Source organism: Notamacropus eugenii, chromosome 2, assembly GCF_028372415.1.
Source record: "Notamacropus eugenii isolate mMacEug1 chromosome 2, mMacEug1.pri_v2, whole genome shotgun sequence".
Taxonomy (NCBI): domain Eukaryota; kingdom Metazoa; phylum Chordata; class Mammalia; order Diprotodontia; family Macropodidae; genus Notamacropus; species Notamacropus eugenii.
The window spans coordinates 101,288,766-101,309,339 of NC_092873.1; the positions used below are offsets into that span (position 1 = coordinate 101,288,766).

The window sequence follows — 20,574 nt, forward strand, 5'->3', positions numbered from 1 at the left end:
GTCCCCATCAACCTAGACCAATCTGAACCAGGTTAAAACATACTTGGGAAATAGGAAAGAAAATGAATACATATTCATTTATCAAATAATGCAGACAATATTCATAAATGGTTTAAGTCAAGTATAGCACACAGGAATAATTATGTACAGGTGAGTAACCCCCATTTATATTTGAGTTTTATATGATATCCCAGAGAATGTGAGTAGCCTAACCTAGTCAACATAGAGAGAGAGCCTCTGCAGGGAAATGGTGAGAAAGAAGAATGGATCAGTAATTGAGCGCCACATTATGAAAGTGAGTACCAGGAATTTTGGCTTCATTTCAAATGCCATGAGGAGTCATTCCAAGTCCTCAAGAGAAAGAGACTAACCCATTGACAGAGCAACAAGAATGCCAGGAGCAGACATGGGTTGTTTCTCATCATAAGAGGAAAAAAGGGTGAGCTCTGAGGTCCACTCAGAGGTGAAAGGGCAAACAAAGGGCTTCATGGATGTGGGCAGGAAATCAGCACGGGGATTGTGACTGGATTTCTTGTTCTGATAGGGAAATCCTCACATTGCCTTTGGCTTGGGCCATACTCAGGATGGCAGGAACATGCATCAGACTGGGATGTATATTGCAATGAATTCATTTCATTTCAGGTCATTTTGTTCTTGAGAAAGCTCAGAGTGGCTCCTCCCTTTCTCTGAGGAAATAAGAGAAATAAGTTCAGTTAATAAGTTTTTCTCCATTGTCCTTTAGCCTGAAATTATTCCTTTTTCCCCTAAAGCCTGACACAAATCCATCAAAAATGAGGTCTAGGTAGAGACCCTAGCCAAAGGGGCAGAATCAATGGCAGAAAAAAATGAACAAGCTTCCATTTTCACTTTCTCATTATCCTTCCTCCTTCCCACTCCTTTGGGGATACAAGCTCACTGTGTGTCCAGCAACGCCTCCACAAGGCCTCCAGCTCACAGCCTCCAGGGAAATACCAGAAATTCCAGCTACCTATATTTAGGGTCACATTTCCTTTGTATTTATTTATTACTGTTGGCTTTTCAAGAAATTCTCAATCATAACACCTCAGAGTCTAGCTCCAAGAATGAGACTTTTAGAAATCCCTGGGCATCTTTCCTTCAGAGCCTGGAGTTCAGGGAACTGCTTCTGTCTGGGAATTCTCTTCTATCTTGTGCATTTAAAATGAAGTCAGGTCAAGTGTTCCTACTCACCTGGGTCACTGCACCTGCCCAACAGAACAACCAGAGCTGTGAAGACCAGGCCTTTGGCCACAATGAGCCCACATAGTACTTGGATAACTGAGGAATTGGAGAAAATGAAAGGGTGTGGAGGACTATGGGAGAAAGATAAACAAGAAAACAGGGGTATAGGCACAGGAACTCAGTGTGGTGGTGGGGTGAGTGACCCTTAGGTCTAACCCTCAGTTCCATCTGTACAGGTTCCCTTTACTCCCTCTGCTAATTATCTCCTGTGTGTGTTATCTCCTACATAATTTATCCTGTATGTTGGTTTTTCTAGGGAATTGTTTTCATATTGTCTCTTCCATTTTTCTGTGAGCTCCTTGAGACCAGAGGTTTTCTTTTCCTTTCTCAGAGCTCAGCAGAGTATACAGTATACAGTAGGTCCTTGACTGACTTACTGATGGAATCCTCCTCAGGTGCTATTCACATTTGGTACACTGTATGCCCACTATAAAGGGTTAATGGATTGAGGGTGAAGAAGAGGTGGCCTCCCTGACTCCTCCAGGGAATAGTATTAGGCTGGAGGATTTAGAGAATAAAAGAACAAAGAGGGCATTTGAGTTTAGACACTAAGGGGGGAGAAGGGGAGAGAAGAAACACAAGACATCCTTTAGTAGGAATTCAGTGATTACCACTTCTCTGTACTTTGTGACTTTAGCATGTATGAAGGTCTCATGAGTTACAAATATCATCTTTCCATGTAGGGATGGAAACACTTCAGCTTCAATAAGTCTGCTATGATTTCTCTTTTCTGTTTATCTTTTCATGCTTCTCTTGATGCATATATTTGAAAGTCAGATTTTGTATTCAGCTCTTTTCATCAAGAATTCTTGAAAGTTCCCTATTTCTTTGAATATCCACTTTTTTCCCCTGAAGTATTATACTCAGTTTGTCTTGACAGGTGATTCTCCTTTGACCTCTGGAATATTATATTCCAAGCTTTCTCATCCCTTAATATAGAAGCTACTAGATCTTTTGTTATCCTGATTACATTTCTACAATATTCAAATTGTTTCTTTCTGGCTGCCTGCAATATTTTCTCCTTGACCTGGGGACTCTGGAATTTGGCTACAATGTTCCTAAGAGTTTTCTTTTTAGGATCTCTTTCCAGAGGTGATTGGTGAATTCTTTCAATTTCTATTTTTACCCCCTGATAGCAGGGCAATTTTCCTTGATAATTTCTTGAAACATGATGTCTAGGCTCTTTTTTTGATCATGGCTTTCAGGTAGTCCAATAATTTTAAAATTATCTCTCCTGGATCTATGTTCCAGGTCAGTGGTTTTTCCAATGAGGTATTTCACATTGTCTTCTACTTTTTCATTCTTTTGGTTCTGTTTTATAATTTCTTGATTTCTCATCAAGTCATTAGCTTCCCTTTGCTCCATCCTAATTTTGAAGGAATAATTTTCTTCAGTGAATGTTTGGACCACCTCTTTCATTTGGCCAGTTCTACTTTTTAAGGTATTCTTCTCCTCATTGACTTTTTGAACCTCTTTTGCCATTTGGGTTAGTCTATTTTTAAGGTGTTATTTTCTTCAGTATTTTTTTAGGCCTCCTTTAACAAGCTCTTGACTTGTTTTTCAGGATTTTATTGAATCACTCTCATTTCTCTTCCCAGTTTTTCCACTACTTCTCTTACTTGATTTTCAAAATCCTTTTTGAGTTTCTCCGTGTCCTGTGACTGATGCATATTTCTCTTGGAGGCTTTTGATGTAGGAGCTTTGACTCTGCCGTCTTCCTCTGGTTGTATGTCCTGATCTTCCCTGTCTCCAAAGTAAGATTCTATAGTTGGATGTTTGCTTCACTTCCCAGCCAAGCACTTGACTTTCTAACCATTTGTCAAGGCAGGACTCTGTTTCCAGTGGGGGTGTTGGTGGGTGTGGGTGTACTATCCCAGGTTTCAGGGATTTTGTATCAACTGCTTCATCCCCCACAGTCTGTAGACCCAGAGCTCTGGATGCAGCCTCTGCCAGTGCCAGTGCTGTTACTGTGACAGATGCATGTCCCAGTCACCACCACCACTACAGCCCTGGGATTGGGACCATACTTGGCCAGACCACAGTGCTCCTTTTTCACTCAGGTCCCACAGAGTTTTCCCACTGATCTTTCTGGCATTTGTGGGTTGGAAAGCCTGGAAACTGACACGACTGCCAATGATTCAATCTCCTGAGGTCTGCTCCAACCCTTCTGTGCCAGTGGGGCCCACACTGGACTGTACTCTGCTCCTTGTTCAGTGTGAAAGACCCTTTCTGTTGACTTTCTCAGTTTTCTTGAGCTGCAGATTTGTTTCACTCTGTAATTTTTTGGGTTCTGTAGATCTATAATTTGTTTAGAATCATTTTTACAGGTATTTGTAGGGCATTGGGGGAGAGCTGAGAAAAGTCCCTGCTTTTATTCTGCAGTCTTGACTCTGACCCCTATAATTATATTTTATGTATTGTTAAAATCACTACTGATTAGAGAAATGCAAATTTAAAGAAAAACTCTGAGGTACCATTTCACACCTATCAAAAATAACAAATTCTTAAGGGGATGAGGGAAAAATAGGTATACCAATAAACTGCCAGTGGAATAGTCAACTGGTCCAGCCATTGTAGAGAAGAATTAGAAATTGTGCCCAAAAGATTAGAAAACTGTGGATACCATTTGACCTAGAAATAGCACTACAGGTCTGTATTCAAAAGAGATTTTTTTGAAAGAAAAGGGACTATATGTACAAAAATATTATTTAGCAGCTATTTTTGTGGTGGCAAGAATTTTTAAGTAAAAGGAATGCTCATCAATTGGGGAATGGCTGAACAAGTTGTGGCATATGAGTGTGATAGAACACTATTGTGCTATAAGAAAAGTGAAAAGAAACAGGAGATAAACAGCAAGGTTATAATGATGATCAGCTGTGAAAGACTTGACTACTCTGATCAATACAATGATCCAAGACATTTCCAAAGAATTCATCATGAAAAATCCTATGCATCTCGTGAGTCAGAACTAATGAACTTTGAGTAAAATTTGAAGTACAATTTTCTCACATTTTTGCTTTTTTTTAAAAAAAATACGGCTAATATGGAAATATGTTTAGCATTATATCATATATAATATTGATATCACATTACTTGCCTCTTTAAAGGGTGTGAGAGAGTGTGAGAGGGAGGGAGACAATTTGGAACTCAAAATTTAAAAAGAAAAGAACGTTAAAAGTAAATATTTTTAAATATATAATTTATTTTTCAGTTCTAAACATTCACTTCCATAAGAATGTAAATTCAAAATTTTCTCCCCATCTCTCCCCACTCCCCACCCCAGGACAGCATGCACCCTATCCACCCCTTCCTCCAGTCTATTACCCAGCCTTATTCTATCCCCTTTCCCCTATATTTTCCTGTAGGGCGAATTAGATTTCTGTACTCCATTGCCTGTATATCTTAATTTCCAGTCGCATGCTAAAATTATGTTTAACATTCATTCTTAAAGCTTTGAGTTCCATATTCTCTCCCTCTCTCCCTACCCACCCTCATTGAGAAAACAAGCAATTCAATATAGGTCATACATATGTAACAATGCAAAGCACTACCATAATAGTTATGTTGTCAAAGACTAACCACATTTCCCTCTGTCCTTTCCTGCCCTTCATTTATTCCATTCTCTCACTTGACCTGTCCTCCCACAGTAGTGTTTGCTTCTCATTATCCCTTTCTCCAGTTTGTTGTCCCTTCCATTATCTTCTCTCTCCTTCTCCCTTACCTTTCTGCAGGGTAAAATAGATTTCCATACCCAGTTGAGTGTGTGTTATTCCCTCCTTAAGTCAAATCCCATGAAAATAAGTCTCAATCATTTCCTTTCATCTCCCCCCTCTTCCCCTCCATTGTAAAATCTCTTTCTTCCCTCTTTTATATAAGATAATTTGCTACATCCTACCTCTCCCTTTCTCTTACTCCTAGTATATTGCATTCAACAGTAAATTTTATTTTTAGGTATTCTCCCTTCATAACTGACTCACCCTGTGCCCTCTGTCTATGTGCATATATGTATAGATATGATATATATGTATATATACACACATACACACCTATCATCCATCCATACATACATAGACACACATACACCCATGTACTTATACATACCTATACATATATAATATACACATACACACATACCCATACATACCTACATATACATATTCCCTCTAACTACCCTAATACTGAAAAAGGTCTCATGAGTTACAAATAACATCTTTCTATGTAGGAATGTAAACAGCTCAACTTTAATGAGTTCCTTAAGGCTTCTCTTTCCTGTTTAGGTTTTCATGTTTCTCTTGAATTTTGTATTTGAAAGTCAAATTTTCTATTCAGCTCTAGTCTTTTCAACAAGAATGCTTAGAAGCCCTCTATTTCATTGAAATTTCATTTTTCCCCTGAAGTACTGTATTCAGTTTTGCTGAGTAGGTGAATCTTGGTTTTAATTCTATTTCCTTTGACCTCTGGAATATCATATTCTAAGCCCTTTGATCCCTTTGTGTAGAAGCTGCTAAATCCTGTGTTATCCTGATTGTATTTCCACAATACTTGAATTGTTTCTTTCTGGCTGCTTGTAATATTTTCTCCTTGACCTGGGCACTCTGGAATTTGATTACAATATTCCTAGGAGTTTTTCTTTTGGGATCTCTTTCAGGAGGTGATTGGTGGATTTCTTCAATTTCTGTTTTTGCCCCCTGATAGCAGGGCAGTTTTCCTTGATAATTTCTTGGAAGATGATGTCTAGGCTCTTTTTTTGATAATGGTTTTCAAGTAGGCCAATAATTTTAAAATTATCTTTCCTGGATCTATTTTCCAGGTCAGTTGTTTTCCATTGAGATATTTCACATTGTCTTCTATTTTTTCACTCTTTTGCCTTTGTTTTATAATTTCTTGGTTTCTCATAAAGTTATTAGCTTCCATCTGCTCCATTCTAATTTTTAAAGTGCTATTTTCTTTAGTGAGTTTTTGAACCTCCTTTTCCATTTGACTCATTCTGCTTTTTAAAGCATTCTTCTCATTAGCTTTTTGGATCTCTTTTGCCATTTGGGTTAGTCTATTTTAAAGGTGTTATTTTCTTGAGCATTTTCTGGGGTCTCCTTTAGCAAGCTGTTGACTTGCTTTTCATGATTTTCTTGCATTACTCTCATTTCTCTTCCCCATTTTTCCTCTACTTCTCTTACTTGATTTCCTAAATTCCATTTTGAGTTCTTCCATGGCCTGAGACCACTGCATATTTTTTGAGGAGTTTTGGATTCAGAAACCTTGACTTTTATGTCTTCCTGTGATAGTATGCTTTGTTCTTCCTCATCCAAAGGGATGAAAGAAAATACCTGTTCACCAAGAAAGTAACATTCTATAGTCATATTTTTCATCCGTTTTGGGAGCATTTTTCCAGCCAGTTACTTGATTTTTGAATCCTTTGTCAAGTGAAGCATATGCTCTAGGGACCTGTAAGTTCTCAGTTTCTCCATGGTGACTCAATCAAGAGAGAGGAGTTTACTCCTCTCCTGACCTGTGCTTTGGTCTTGGAGCAACCACAAGTACTCTTTTCTGCCCAAGATCTGTGAGTAGGATTCCTTCTCCAGAGCCTCCACCAGCTCCACCATGCCAGTGTTCCTCACCACCCCAGGACTGCCATCCAGATCAGGGCACTGAATTCCCCCAGGGTCTTTAGACTGAGGGCTCCAAAAGTGGATGCTGTTGCTGCAGTGGCTGTTGATGACCTGGGTCCGATCCTGGGGCCAGATCCCCTCTCACCCAGGTGAAAGAGCTTTCTTACTGACCGTTGAAGCTGTCTTTGGTGTTTTGGGGATGAAAAATCTGGGAACCACAGCTGCTCCCCACGATACCCTGCCCTGAAGCCTGCTCCAGTCCTGTCCCTACCATGCCACATGTCAAGTCTGGGCTACACTCCGCTCTGGGCATGGTGGTATAGACCTTTTCTGTTGGCCTTCCAGGCTGTCTTGGGCTGGAAACCTCTTTCATTCTGTCGTTTTGTGGCTTCTGCTGCTCCAGAATTTGTTTAGAGTCATTTTTTACAGGTATTGTATGGGAGGGGAGGAGCTACATCCGGTTCTTTCTTCTACTCTGCCATCTTGGTTCCACCCATAAATATATTTTTTAAAAGAGATAGTTTATTTGTAACTTTGGTGAAGGTACTTTGCCTTGAATGATGCAGTCAGAAGCCAATCTCTAAAAGGTTTGTAAAAGATTGAGGGGAAATGAACTGGAGGCAGCAGGTGTAGATGGCTTTCTCAAGAAGTTTAGCCATGAAATGAAGATCTGGGTTGATAGCAGGAAGAATGGTCAGATCAGATAGAGGGATGGGACATAAATTTGTAGACAGAACAGAATCAGCATATAGACAAAGAGAGATTTGCTGTTGTGTTCATCCTTCATTTTTGAAGAAGAGCATGACAGAGAAATGAGGATATGACTTACACTTGACTTTGTTTTCAGTGAGGGAGGGCTGTGTAATTTGCAATAACATAGAGAAGATACTGGAAGATTGTGAATAGTGTCTCAATAGTACTTAGGACACAAAGAAGCAGCATGGAATATTTCACATTTCAATATTTCACTGGCCTCATAGTGAAAAGGGACTGAATTTAAGTCCTGACTCATCCTTTTTTTTGGAGATAATTGAGGTTAAGTGACTTGCCCAGGGTCACAGTTCATAAGTGTCAGAGGCTGGATTTGGACTCAGTTCCTCTTGATATCAGCCATAGTGCTCTACGCCATTGTGCCATTTAGCTGTGCCCACACTCACACATTATTCTTGTGTCACCATGGGCAAATGTTTGAACCTCTCAGTGCCCCAGTTAACTTTTTAAAGGCTAAATTGCAAAGAAGTTATGGATCTGTATAAGCGAGGTATCCCTCTGCACCAATTACATTAGAAATTTTGTTTTAAAAACAAAACACCCTTACAGAATGCTGAAAAGCAGTGGAAGAGAACTTTTGGGAAGATAATTGTGTATTAGAGTCTATAGGAGACCAGATCTACCACAAACAACTCAGTATTTCTTTAAAGAGGAATGAGGATATAGAAAATCAAAACTATAAACTCTTCCATTTAATCTAGTATTACAAAAAGACTGCTGGAATCCTATAGAAGCACAGAGTAGAGAGAAGATAGAATAGATGTCAGGTGAAGTGTGAAATAGTCCATCAGAAAAAAGACTTTAGCTGTACTCAGAGTGAAGTGACCTAGGGGATTCATACTCCTGAGCAAGAGACAGGGCCAGTTCCTTACCCAGCATAGGATGACCTGGTTCCCTATCTGCTAGATTAGTATCTAGACAGCGTGCATCCAATGCAGCATCCTGGTAACCCATAACCAGCTCAGGATTCAGGTATCCTTTGCCTAAACCAACATTATTCATCCTGGACCTCTACCACAGCAGGAGATAAAGAAAGATAATTCCTACAGAATGTGGTACCTACTGAACTCAAGCTCAAGCAGGACCTTTTCACACTATCCAGGAGCACAAAATAAATTTTGACTCAAGCACAATTTCTTAGCCCAGAAACTGAGCTCGGAGAGATGACTAAACAGATCAGATGGATGAAAAAATGTCATCAGACTACCTGAAAATCATGATCAGCAATGTTTACGAAAAAATGTAGATGCTATATTTCAAGAAATAATAAAATAATAATAATTAAATACATGATAATAATGATAAAATAGCAAAAATAATGATAAGTAATAAAAGAAAATCACCCAGGTATTTGTCAGAGGACAATTCACTCTGATTCCAAGTCCTTATGTCTATCTACTGCAATACCTTCTTGCCAAAACTTGATGCTGCAAAGGCTTTTGACAAAATCCAACACTTGCTTTACACACTAAGAATAGGAATAAATGGACTTTTCCTTAACATGTTAAATAATATCTACCTAAAACCAAAGTAAGCATTATATGTTAGGAAGAAAAGATATTCTTAATTCTGTTCCTAAGTCATTCAAAAAAAAAAAAGAATAAGGTATAAAGCAAAGATGCCCATTATCACAACTACTATTTAACATGGTTCTTGAAATGCTACTTATATTCATAAAACAATAAAGATAATTTGAGAGAATAAGCATAGAATACAAGGAAAGAAAACAGTCAAGTTTACAGATGTCCTTGTTTATCTAAAGAACCCTAGGGAATTGACTAAAAATTAATTGAAATAATAAATTCAGCAATTTTACAGTATATAAAATAAATTTTCACTTTTCATCATCATTTCTTTCACCAATTAAACACAGAAGAGCTAGGAAGAGATACTGAATGTGACATCAAAAACAAATTAGAGGAGCAAGGAAGACATTAACTTCAGAATAGATTGATAGGTGAATAATTCAGGATGAAACAAGTGATAGAGAGAATAACAGAAGAAAAATTTGGACAATTTTGATTCCATAATTTAAAAATCTTTTCACCTGCAAAATCAATACCATTAAAATTAGAAGAAAAAGAGGAAATTGGAAAACTGTGCTTCAGGTTTCTGTGATAAAATCTTACTTCTAAGATGTACGTGGAACTGATTCAAATTATATGAGCAAAATCATTTCCCAATAGATAAATTGTGAAAGGATATGAACAATTTTCAAAGGAAGAAATTCAAACTATCAATGATCACATATATGAATCACTTATAGGAAAATGCAAATTAAAGCAACTCTGAGATTCTACTTCTGACTTACCAAATTGGAAAACATGACAAAAATGATAATTGTTGGAGGGGATGTAGAAGTGATAGGGTGCTTGGGTACCTGTTCTTGGACCCCAATTCCAAAATCACATTTCTTCCTAGCTTTACAACTCTGTCCCTGTCAGTTTCTCCCCACCTCTAGCATGTGGTAGCCAAACATTTATCTCTCTTTCTGATACAATAGACAGCTGTACCTATAGAATTTGTTCATTTGAACTGGCTGTGTACTGGCTCATAAAGATATCTAATACTCTCTGGACTATCATATGCATCCTGTACTCCTCATTATGTGCACCCTAGACTTAGACATATGTATACTCAATTAAGTTTCTCTTGTCAAAATAAGATAGTTATGGAGAGTAGCCTGGGTATTTCTCAGCCGACCCTGATCATTAGTTGACTTAGTGATGTTGCAGGTCTAAAACCCACCTCCATGTAAGCTTCCCCCTTGAGTTACTTCCCAGTGAACTCTGGGTAGAATACCTGTGCAATGGATATTAAAAGTACATGCTCCTTTAAGAATTGACCACTCCTTATCCACTCCCAAATCCCATCTTGAATCACCTAGATAGTATATTTCACACATGTTTTACTGCAGTTTATCCTATATAAACTTTAAATGTACCCCTTTTAGATCACAGGTTCCCTATGACCTCTTGCCCCCTGAAAAGCATAACAATAAATCTTTACCACCTTGACTTCAAGAATGCTTGGGTCCTCAAATTCATTCCAGACAGCCCTTTCCAGTACTCTGGTCTTTGGGGGGGGGTGTCCCCAAATTCCCCCCTTGCCAATCCCACCAGGAAGAGAGGCACAAATACATTGATGGCCAAGCTGTGAACTGGACCAGACATTTTGGATAGCAATTTCAAACTATTCCCCCCACCCCAAAGTCAATAAACTGTGCATATTCTTTGATTCATCCAAACTAGTACTTAGGTTTGCTATACCCCACGGAGATCAAAAAAAGAAGCAAAAGACCCACATATATAAAAACAGTTAGCCTTCTTTTTGTAATAGCAAAAACTGGAAACTAAGGAGACAACCATTTATTGGAGAATAGTACAAAGAATTATGGAATATGAATGTAATAGAATATTACTGTATCATAAAAGATAATGAAAGGGATAGTTCCAGAGAAACCTGGGAAGATTTGTATAAACCAACAGAGAGTGAAGTGAGCAGAATCAGGAGAATAATTTATGTAGTAAAAGCAAGAATACAAAGAAAAGAAACTGAAAGACTTGAGAACTTTGATCAATGCAATGTTAAACTATGATTTCAGAGAGCTGATAATGACATATTCTTCTCACCTATTGATGGAGAGATGATGAACTAAAAATGCAGAATAAGACATATCTTTTTCAGTTACAGACAATACAGGAATTTTATTTTTGCTTTACTATTAACATTTTCTGTAAGGGCTTTACCTCCCCCAATGGGTAGAGGGTAGTGGTGAGATGGTAACAGGGATAAGGGAAGGGTAACAAAAAAGAAAGAGAGGTAGAAAGAAGGAAAAAAGAAGGAAAAAAAGGAAGAAAGAAAGCAAGGAAGAAGGCAAGAAAAGAAAGGAAAGAGGGATCTTTTTAAAAAATAAATACCGAGGAGCCAAGATGGTGGAGTGGAGACATGGACTTGCTGGAGCTCTCCCCTTGAAAACCTTAAGATACCTGTGGAGAAGGACTCTAGACAAATTCTAGAGCAACAGAGCAGGCTTCCAGGCACTGAATCACAGGAGAAAGGAAAGGTGATATTTGTAACTCATAAGATCTTTTTCAGTATTAGGACTATTAGAGGGGATACCCCCCCACACACATATACCATATATGTATGTATGTATGTATATATATATATATATATATATATATACGTATATAAATGTAACTGTGTATGGGTATGTATGTATAAGTATATTATATATGTATATGTGAAGGTTATGTGTATGTACATGAGTGTATGTGTGTATATATATATAATATACAAATATACATATACACATATATGCATACACATATATGCATACACATACACACAGACAGAGGGCACAGAATGATCTGAATATAAAGGGAGAATACCTAAAAAATAAAATTTACTGTAGTGTGGAATGTACTAGGAGTAAGAGAAAAGGAGAGCTAGAATGTAGCAAATAATCTCACATAAAAAAGGCAAGAAAGAGCTTCTACAATGAAAGGAAAGAGGAGGGAAATGAAAGGGAATAAGCGAGCCTTACTCTCATGGAATTTGGCTTAAGGAGGGCACACACTCAACTGGGTACAGAAATCTATTTTACCCTGAAAGAAGGCAGGGATGAAGGGGACAGGAGGGGGAAGATAATAGAAGGGACAGAGAACTGGAGAGAGGAATATCAGAAGCAAACACTACTGCAGGGGGGACAGGTCAAGGGAGAGAATGGAATAAATGGAGGGCAGGATAGGACAGAGGGAAATATGGTTAGTCTTTCACAACATAACTGTTATGGAACATAACCTACATGGTTACACATGTAGGACTTATATTGAATTGCTTGCTTTCTCAATGGGGGTGGGTGGGGAAGGAGGAAGGGAGAGCATATGGAACCCAAAGCTTTAAAAATGAATATTAAAAATTGTTTTTGCATGCAACCAGGAAACAAAATATACAGGCAATGGGGTATAGAAATCTATTTTGCCCTACAAGAACATAGAGGGGAGGGGGATGGAAGAAGGGAGGGTGATAGAAGGAAGGACAGACTGGAGGAAGGAATGGATGGGGTGCACACTATCCTGGGACGGGGCATGGGAAGAGATGGGGGAGAACGGAATTCAAATTCTTGTGGAAGTGAATGTTGCAAACTGAAAAATAATTAATTATATATATTAAAAAATGAATAAATATATTGACAAATAAATACTGAGAAGAAAATGGAAGCAAAGTTCAAAAGAAGCACAGATAAGCACGACAACTTTGAAAGCTGATTGACAGTAACTAGGACTATCTTCAAGACACTCTTGGAAGAGTTGACCATCCCTTAGAAAAAGAAGCTGGTCAAATTCCCCCTCTCTTTGTCTCTGTCACAGTTTCTAATGTTTATGTATCTGCCTGTCTATCTCTGCTTCTGTCTCCCTATCTCTGTCTATTTCTTTTCCTCCCTCTCTCTCTGTCTCTCTTTCTATCTCTGCTTATCTCTGCCTGTCTCTCTCTGTCTCTATTTCTCATTTCCAGAAAACATCATAACAGAGAGACTGCTATTTCTGGCCAGAATTTCCTTCTGTTCCCACCACAAATGGTTATTGGAAGCTTGGGAGGGAAGCAAATAGTCTGTGAGTCCTGGTGACCTGATAAGAGAGTTCTTAGATCTTTGGTTCCTGATTTCCTTCTACCGTTTTGTTTTCTTACCACAGGTCAGAGAGTAGCATGATAAGGAAACCACTGGAAGATTGAATCTGCTCCTTCAGAAGCCCATGGCAGGGATGATCATGTGCTTCATGAAGCTTAAGAGAGTAGTTAAAGGACACTACTCAATTTCAACCTGTTATGTAGTATGGGAGGGAGAATTTTGGAATTTCTAGGCAACATGATCTGGTCTCAATCCTCATAGCCAGAGAATAGAGGTCTCCTGCAAAGTGTCTGTTTGGGGAATTGCCTTATGGGTAGCTCCACATTTGAGAGTTCCGAAGTTCAAATTTTCAGGCACTGACTTCCCAGACAGAGAATGAATGATGTGCTTCTTAGAAAAGAATTCACTAACAGACAAATGCTGTGAAGCTGAATATCTGGAGCCATTTAATGGGAGGGATGGGAAGAGGTCTGGACCTTGCCAACCATCTCTGTTATTGACATAGGTTGTTCAGATAGTATAGATCTGAAATAAAGAGAGTGCAGCAGCTCCCAGATTATGTTTACTCTCCAGTGTATTGAGCATTGAGTTGTTTATTTCCCTGCATCTATGAGTCTTGTGAGTATACTGACTTTCTTTGGGGATGAAAAAAGACTGTCCCATACCCTCAAACCATATTTTCTATTGAATATAAACATCTTATTATATAACATTTAGGGAAATCCAGGCATGAACAGTACAATTAATCCATTTACAGATTTTCCTGGAGGACTTCAGGTGCAAGGAATGATTCAAAAGGGAAAAAAAGTCTTTGGTCAAATCAGGTCCCCAGAGATTCTCCTGGTCTACATAAGCTCAGAATATTTAGCAGTACATGAGCTATAGTTTATGGGGAAAGGTGAAAAAAGAAGAAATGGCATTGGTGGAAGGACTCTAGGGGGAAATGGAATTAAGTAAGAAAAGTTCTGAAGCTGTTCATACACTTTGAGCCAGTGAGCTCAGTACTGGGCATATACTCCAAAGATGTGGACTGCTATAGAATATCTTTTGGAGAAGCTTACCTAGCCTTGTTGATACAGTAAATTGGTATCGATTTCATATACAAATATAAATCATGCCATAGAAATTCTATAGAGTGAGAAATTGGATATAAAAGTTGCAAGTTGATGAAGCACACTTTTTTCCATAAGTAATTTTTGGTCATTTTTTAATCATTCGGGATTTTCCTTTCTTTGAGGTATCTTGTAATTAGATCCTCAGTACCCTCAAAATTGTGTCATCTATGCAGGAGCTTCCTACTGTATTTGACCTGTGTTAGTGCCATTTCTAGAGCAGGAATGAAAGGCTTACAGTCCAAAAGTTGTGGTTCCACAATTGCTTAAGAAAATAGTTATATCCTGGAAATGCTGACAGATCTGTTCCCTCATCTCTCATCTCTCCTAGTTTCATTTTTAAATGTTCTTGGAATGATCTGGTTTATCTTGTGGCAAGTAAAGGCAATGAAGGTAAACAGAAGTACAGGCTTTAAAGTATAATTAGTTTATTAACAGGGATACATATAACTGTTAACAAAGTGGTCAGACTGGCCACCTCAGCAAGGCCATTGACCACGATAAGAAGTGGATCTTCTTTATTGACTTGCAAGACAGAAGAGGGTCTAGGTAGTTGGAGAACATTACAACTGGCTACACTGGGTAAAATGGGTTGGCATTCAGGTATTGCTAATCATGCCCCTCTCTCATCTGCCTCTTATGATTTGCTTAGGAGACCAGAACCATTAGATTAGTTGAAGCCTTGGGGAAGATCAAACTTCCCCTAATTCTACAGGGACAGACAACTTTTCTTTTGACAGAATGGCACTAAGTTAAGATAATTGGGACTTGCAGAAAAAAAGCAGATGGTACAGGAACTAACTGTAGGAATTAGAAGAACATTCCCTTTCAACCATACCTTTAAACTAATCAATACAGAAGAAATAAATACAGAAGAAATGAGAGGTAATATTAAATTTTTAATCTTTTTACAACATGATTCTTTCAGTATACTTTCTGGAAATTCAGGTTTTTTCCTACTACTCATTTTTTGAGTCAATTGCGCCAATAATAATAATAATAATAACATATAGCTCCTTAAGGTTTTCCAAGTGCATAACATAAATTTTCATTCCACTCTCCTCCTCTGTAAGATTTTGAAAATGAACATTGCCTCTGCTTTCCATGGCTCTTTGCCTGGCACCTAACTCAAATGCTTGCTGACTGGGTCAATTTCTGGGCTCTTTTGAACTCATACAGGTGATTGTTTTGAATTTCTAACAAATGGTGTTAGTTCATGTCAATGACTTTTCTTTGTTCCATTTCCCACTTTTTAGCGTTGTTGGCTTATTTGAATGAGCCAAGTTGGAGCTATTGCAGTTGGAAAAGGAAAAGGATCAAGCACTTCTTAAGCACCTACTATGTGTCATACACCATATTTCATGCTTTACCAATGATTTCTCATTTGATCTGCGTAACAACCTTGTGATGTGGTATAATTATTCACATTTTACAGTTAAGAAAATTGAGGCAGACAGAGGTTAATTGGTTTGCCCAGAATCACACTGCTAGACAATGTCTGAGATTGCATTTAAACACAAGTCTTCCAAACTCCAGGCTCAACACTCCATCCATGACACTGCCTCACTTGCATAACTTCTACCATATCATGTCTTCTGATCTTTACCTTTCTAGATTAGTGTTGCTTTTTACCTTTGATTAGATTGTACACAAATACCTGATTAAGACATGACGCATCAGTCAACAGTTATTTTTTTGTCTGTTAAGATTCTGTGCACTTTTTCCCCCCAATGTAGTTCCAATGCTGTATGTACCTCATGTTGAGGTACATACATGTTGACTTAAATTTAGATCTTATTGAGTTCTTCAGAGGAATTTCTACATTTCTTCCATCTGTGAAACAGATATCGAAACATAAGCTTCAATGATCTTCCTGATGAGGTGTTTTCTTTAGCAAACACTCATTGTCATATGAGAAAGTGAGGAGATGCAGTGAATAGAACACTAGGCTTGAAATCAGGAAGACTCATCTTTATGAGTCCAGATCCATTCTCAGACACTTACCCGTTGTGTGACCTTGGTTAAGTCACTTAACCCTGTGTTGCCTCAGTTTCCTCATCTGTAATACAAACTGGAGAAGGAAATGGCAAACCACTCCATTATCTTTGCAAAAGAAAATTCCAAATGGGATCACAAAGACTCAGACATGACTGAACAAAAACATAATTATATTTCACCTCCACATCCCATCCCTCTGTCCATCTCAGCTGTTTGTTATGTTGCCATATTGATATGTTTATGTGGGCATAGTGCTCCACCCCAAACAAAAACAAAAGCAAATAATTTTCTGTTCCATGCTCTGGGCCACAATAATTAAATAATTAACTTTGGAAAGCTTCTGTCATTTAACTACCACATATGTATCAACTCATGGTCCTGGTAACTCCTCAGACCAAATCTCCTTTCTTTGCTACTATTCTCTTGTATGTGTCTTCTTCCCCAATTGAAACACCAAGTGCCTCTCTTTTTTATATGTATCCCTTGCACTTAGCAGAGTACTGGGCACATAGTAGGTGATTCATAATTGCTTTCTCATTCTTTTTCATTCATTCAATTATACATGCATGCATACATACATACATACATACACACATTTTTACATCATGAACACCAGAAATAAAGGAGAATAAATTTCCTTTGAAAAAATATTTCTATTGCCTTTGGGTATGTGATAAAACCAATGCCATTCCAGGAAAACTTATAGACCTCTGATTTACCATCTAACCTCTTAGTTATTCCAGTTTTAAAAGCACAATACTGTCTTGGCCATGCCTAGCATAGGCACAGCCAAATAAATCAGGTTGCTAGAGGCAGATGCCTGATGATTTGGGGCAGAAGTCTCCTTGGTTCTCTTCCTTAATTCCCGGAGAGTTTTGCCTTGATCTGAGAACTGTTAGGGAGACTGATTTGACTGAGAAGCGTGCTTGAATTCATGCAGAGGATACATGAGAAAGAGAAACTTCAGATAGATGAGTTCTCAAAAGATAAAACCAAATGTTTTCTTTCTTTTTAAAGAAATAGCAAGATGAACATAATAGATTGTCAGTTTCATGTGCATTTTTATAATACTATGTTATGTAAATGCTTGTTTTACTCCATAAATTAAAAATTAAAATAAAATAAATTAAATTTTGTTTTTTATCATCCATCTCTCCCTCTCCCCAGTTGAAGATGAAAGGTAAACAAAATCCTTGTTACAAAAATCTATGTATGCATATATATGTATATGTGTATGTGTGTATATCTATATATACATACACAAAACAAATCTCTTCATTGTCCATGTTCAGAAGGAAATTCATACACGCACTTACACACACACACACACACACACACACACACACACACACACACACACATATATATATATATACACACAATCCTCTGACCCTAATTCTAAGCCTGATTCTTCCCAGTAGTGCCTAACTTCCCTCTCTGTTGGGATCTACATACTTATTATTACCTCCAGGAATAAAATAGTTCTTTCAATTCTCGTCTATATCATTAATCCATCTTTTACATTCTTGATACAAGTCAAAATTTTCTTCCTCTTCAGATTGTTCTTCTACTCTCCCTGATTTTACATTGAAAACATTATTCTATTCTTTCAGGAAATATTTCATCCTCCCTAATGATGAGGAGAATGGATAAATATTCTAGCACTTACACATTCTCCTATAGAAAGGAACTCAATTTACACTTAGTCCGTTCCTAACAATTTCTTGCCCCTGGCAAACACAACCAACACATTCTTCTCACCCTGGTTATTGTTCAGTTATTCCCAATCATGTCTGACTCTTTGTGATCCCATTTGGGGTTTTCTTGGCAAAGATAATGGAGTGGTTTGCTATTTTTTTCCTTCAACTCATTTTATAGTTGGCTGTAGTTAGGTGCAAAGTTCTTCCAGTCTTTCATATTTTCTTGAAGTGAGGTCTTTCATGGTAGCTTTTGTAGCCAACTGTGATAGTGACCTGCCATGGCGAACTACTTCTTGTCATGTTTATTTGACCCTCAGACCTGTTTTTGAGAAATCTGTGTTGGTTCTTAGTGATGCCCACTTCCCTTTCCAGATACTGAGGAATAACCTCTTAAATAATTTGCAGAATCTACAGTTTCCTTTTTTGAAAATTGAGTAACATTTCTTTTTCTCCAGACCTCCAGTAATTCATGTGTTCTCTATGAGCTCTCAAACATACCTGATACAATGGCTCAATAATTAACTCTGTTAGCTCTTTAGGTATCCTTGGATACCAGATTCATCTAGACCTGGTGAATGGAACTCACTGAAGACAGGTAGGTGTTTGCTTATTATATACTGACTAGAGCTGCAAGTGAAATGCAGGAATTACTACTCTTGTGTTTCTTTCTTATATTTGGCAGACACCTTTAGTGTCTCCACGTGGAAGGGAGAGAAATCAGGACCAGCTCCATGGGAAGCTAGAAAGTTTTTATTTGGGGTGCCTAGGTCTCCTTACTTTTCCTCACATAGGAAACCCTTGACTCTTTGTGTTTTCACTAGCTGTCCCCCACACCTAGAATTCTCTACCTCCTGAGGATTCTCTGGTTTCTTTCAGGCACCAGTTTGAAGCCAAACTACCTTTCTTAACTGCTATATCTGCCAGAATTGCCTATATCTTCTTTGTACATAGTTTTTTGCATGTTTTCTCTCCCATTAGATTGTGAGCTCCTTCAGCACAGGGGGCTGTGTTTTGTCTTTCTTTGTATTCCCAGTGCTAAGCACAGTGCCTGACCTAGAGTCAGTACTTAATAAATCCTAGTTGACTTGGATTCTTCTACCCTTTTCCCCCCTCAGCAAGTCTATGACATGGACTAATTAGGTGTTCTTGGAGAAATAAATTACCCTCCCAAACCTTAGTTGCTCTCTCAATAAAATAGGAAAGAGTGGATGAGTTATATCTTGACTATGGCTTTTGAGGTTCCATGCACTGTGACATGTTATGGGAGTATAACATAAGGTAGTTATGAGGAATATTTTGGACTTTAATTTGCATAATCGTAGCTAGAACTTGAAGAGAATGACAGAGCAAATTAGGTATCTGGAATTGTGTTTCACCCAGTGCACTGGCACATAGGAGATGCTTAACAAGTACTTATTGATTAACTGACTGGAAGACACTGGAGATATAGTCTAGTCTTCTGAACAAGACATCATCTTCTTCCCAGCAGGGTTGGAAGGATGGGTTCGAGTCTAGGGTGAGGACTAGGTCATCCTAACTAAATGAAGGATTAAACAAACAATAAAAACTAGTTCTGATATTTCTTATGCAGTGTGCTTACAAGTGATTTCACAACCCTCTCTTGCTTCCTATGTTCCTAGGGATCTCAGGTATCATAATAAGAGGACACCCACCATGGGGATACGAAGAGATTAGTTCTTCACACTCTCAGTGCCAAAGGGTTGTGCTCACTGTGAAATGTACGGGTTGCAGGTTTTTACTTGTTGCAGATTACCTGTTGCTTAATGTTCCCTTTTTAATTTAATGAACTCAGTCATGGATAGTTATTAGCTAGTATGTTTGCCCAGGAGGTATTCACAAAACCATTTTATTTTCTCCAGGGAAGAGATTTCCCTTGGTTTGTGGGTAGGTATTCACACGGAAGGAAGGGTGACATTACCCCAGACTTTATTGCATTCTTGTATAATAACAAACACCTCTGACAACAGAATTACAGAAAATTCCCATTTATAATATGTATCCCCCCAGATTAGCTCAAGAACACTTCAGTACAAGCTGCTTTCTGAGCTATGTTGACTTAGTTCTTGCCAAAAGATGTTACAGGGAGATTCTTGGGGTGGAGTTAACTGTTGATGTCACAGACAACTGTCTAGGTTTGGAATCTGGACCCTTCCCTATTTGAACATGTATTCTCTCATTCATCTTCTTTCCTTCCTCTGACTCTTCTTTCATTTTTCTACGAGCTGGGAAGAACCCCTCTTGTCACTTCTCTCTGCCATTCTCTTCCCCTCTTTTCTAAGGCTCTCAGACATTGGAAAAATACTGTCATCTTCTCAGTGCCTTGAGAGTCCCTGTTCTCACATTCAGGGAATCAAGTTTTTTTACATGGAACTACTTAATTCTTGAGGGTGGTGGGCATAGGGAAGGGATAAGTGGACCCGCTCAATTAGAATCCTTTATATACTGAAAGATAGATTGAGCAAGGAAGAACT

General features: G+C 38.2%; 1 pseudogene; it reads right to left on the reverse strand.

Moving 5' to 3' along the window:
* Positions 1-633: 633 nt before the first annotated feature.
* LOC140522773 (natural cytotoxicity triggering receptor 2-like) overlaps positions 634-20,574 on the reverse strand; it is a 34,588-nt pseudogene continuing 14,647 nt past the window's right edge.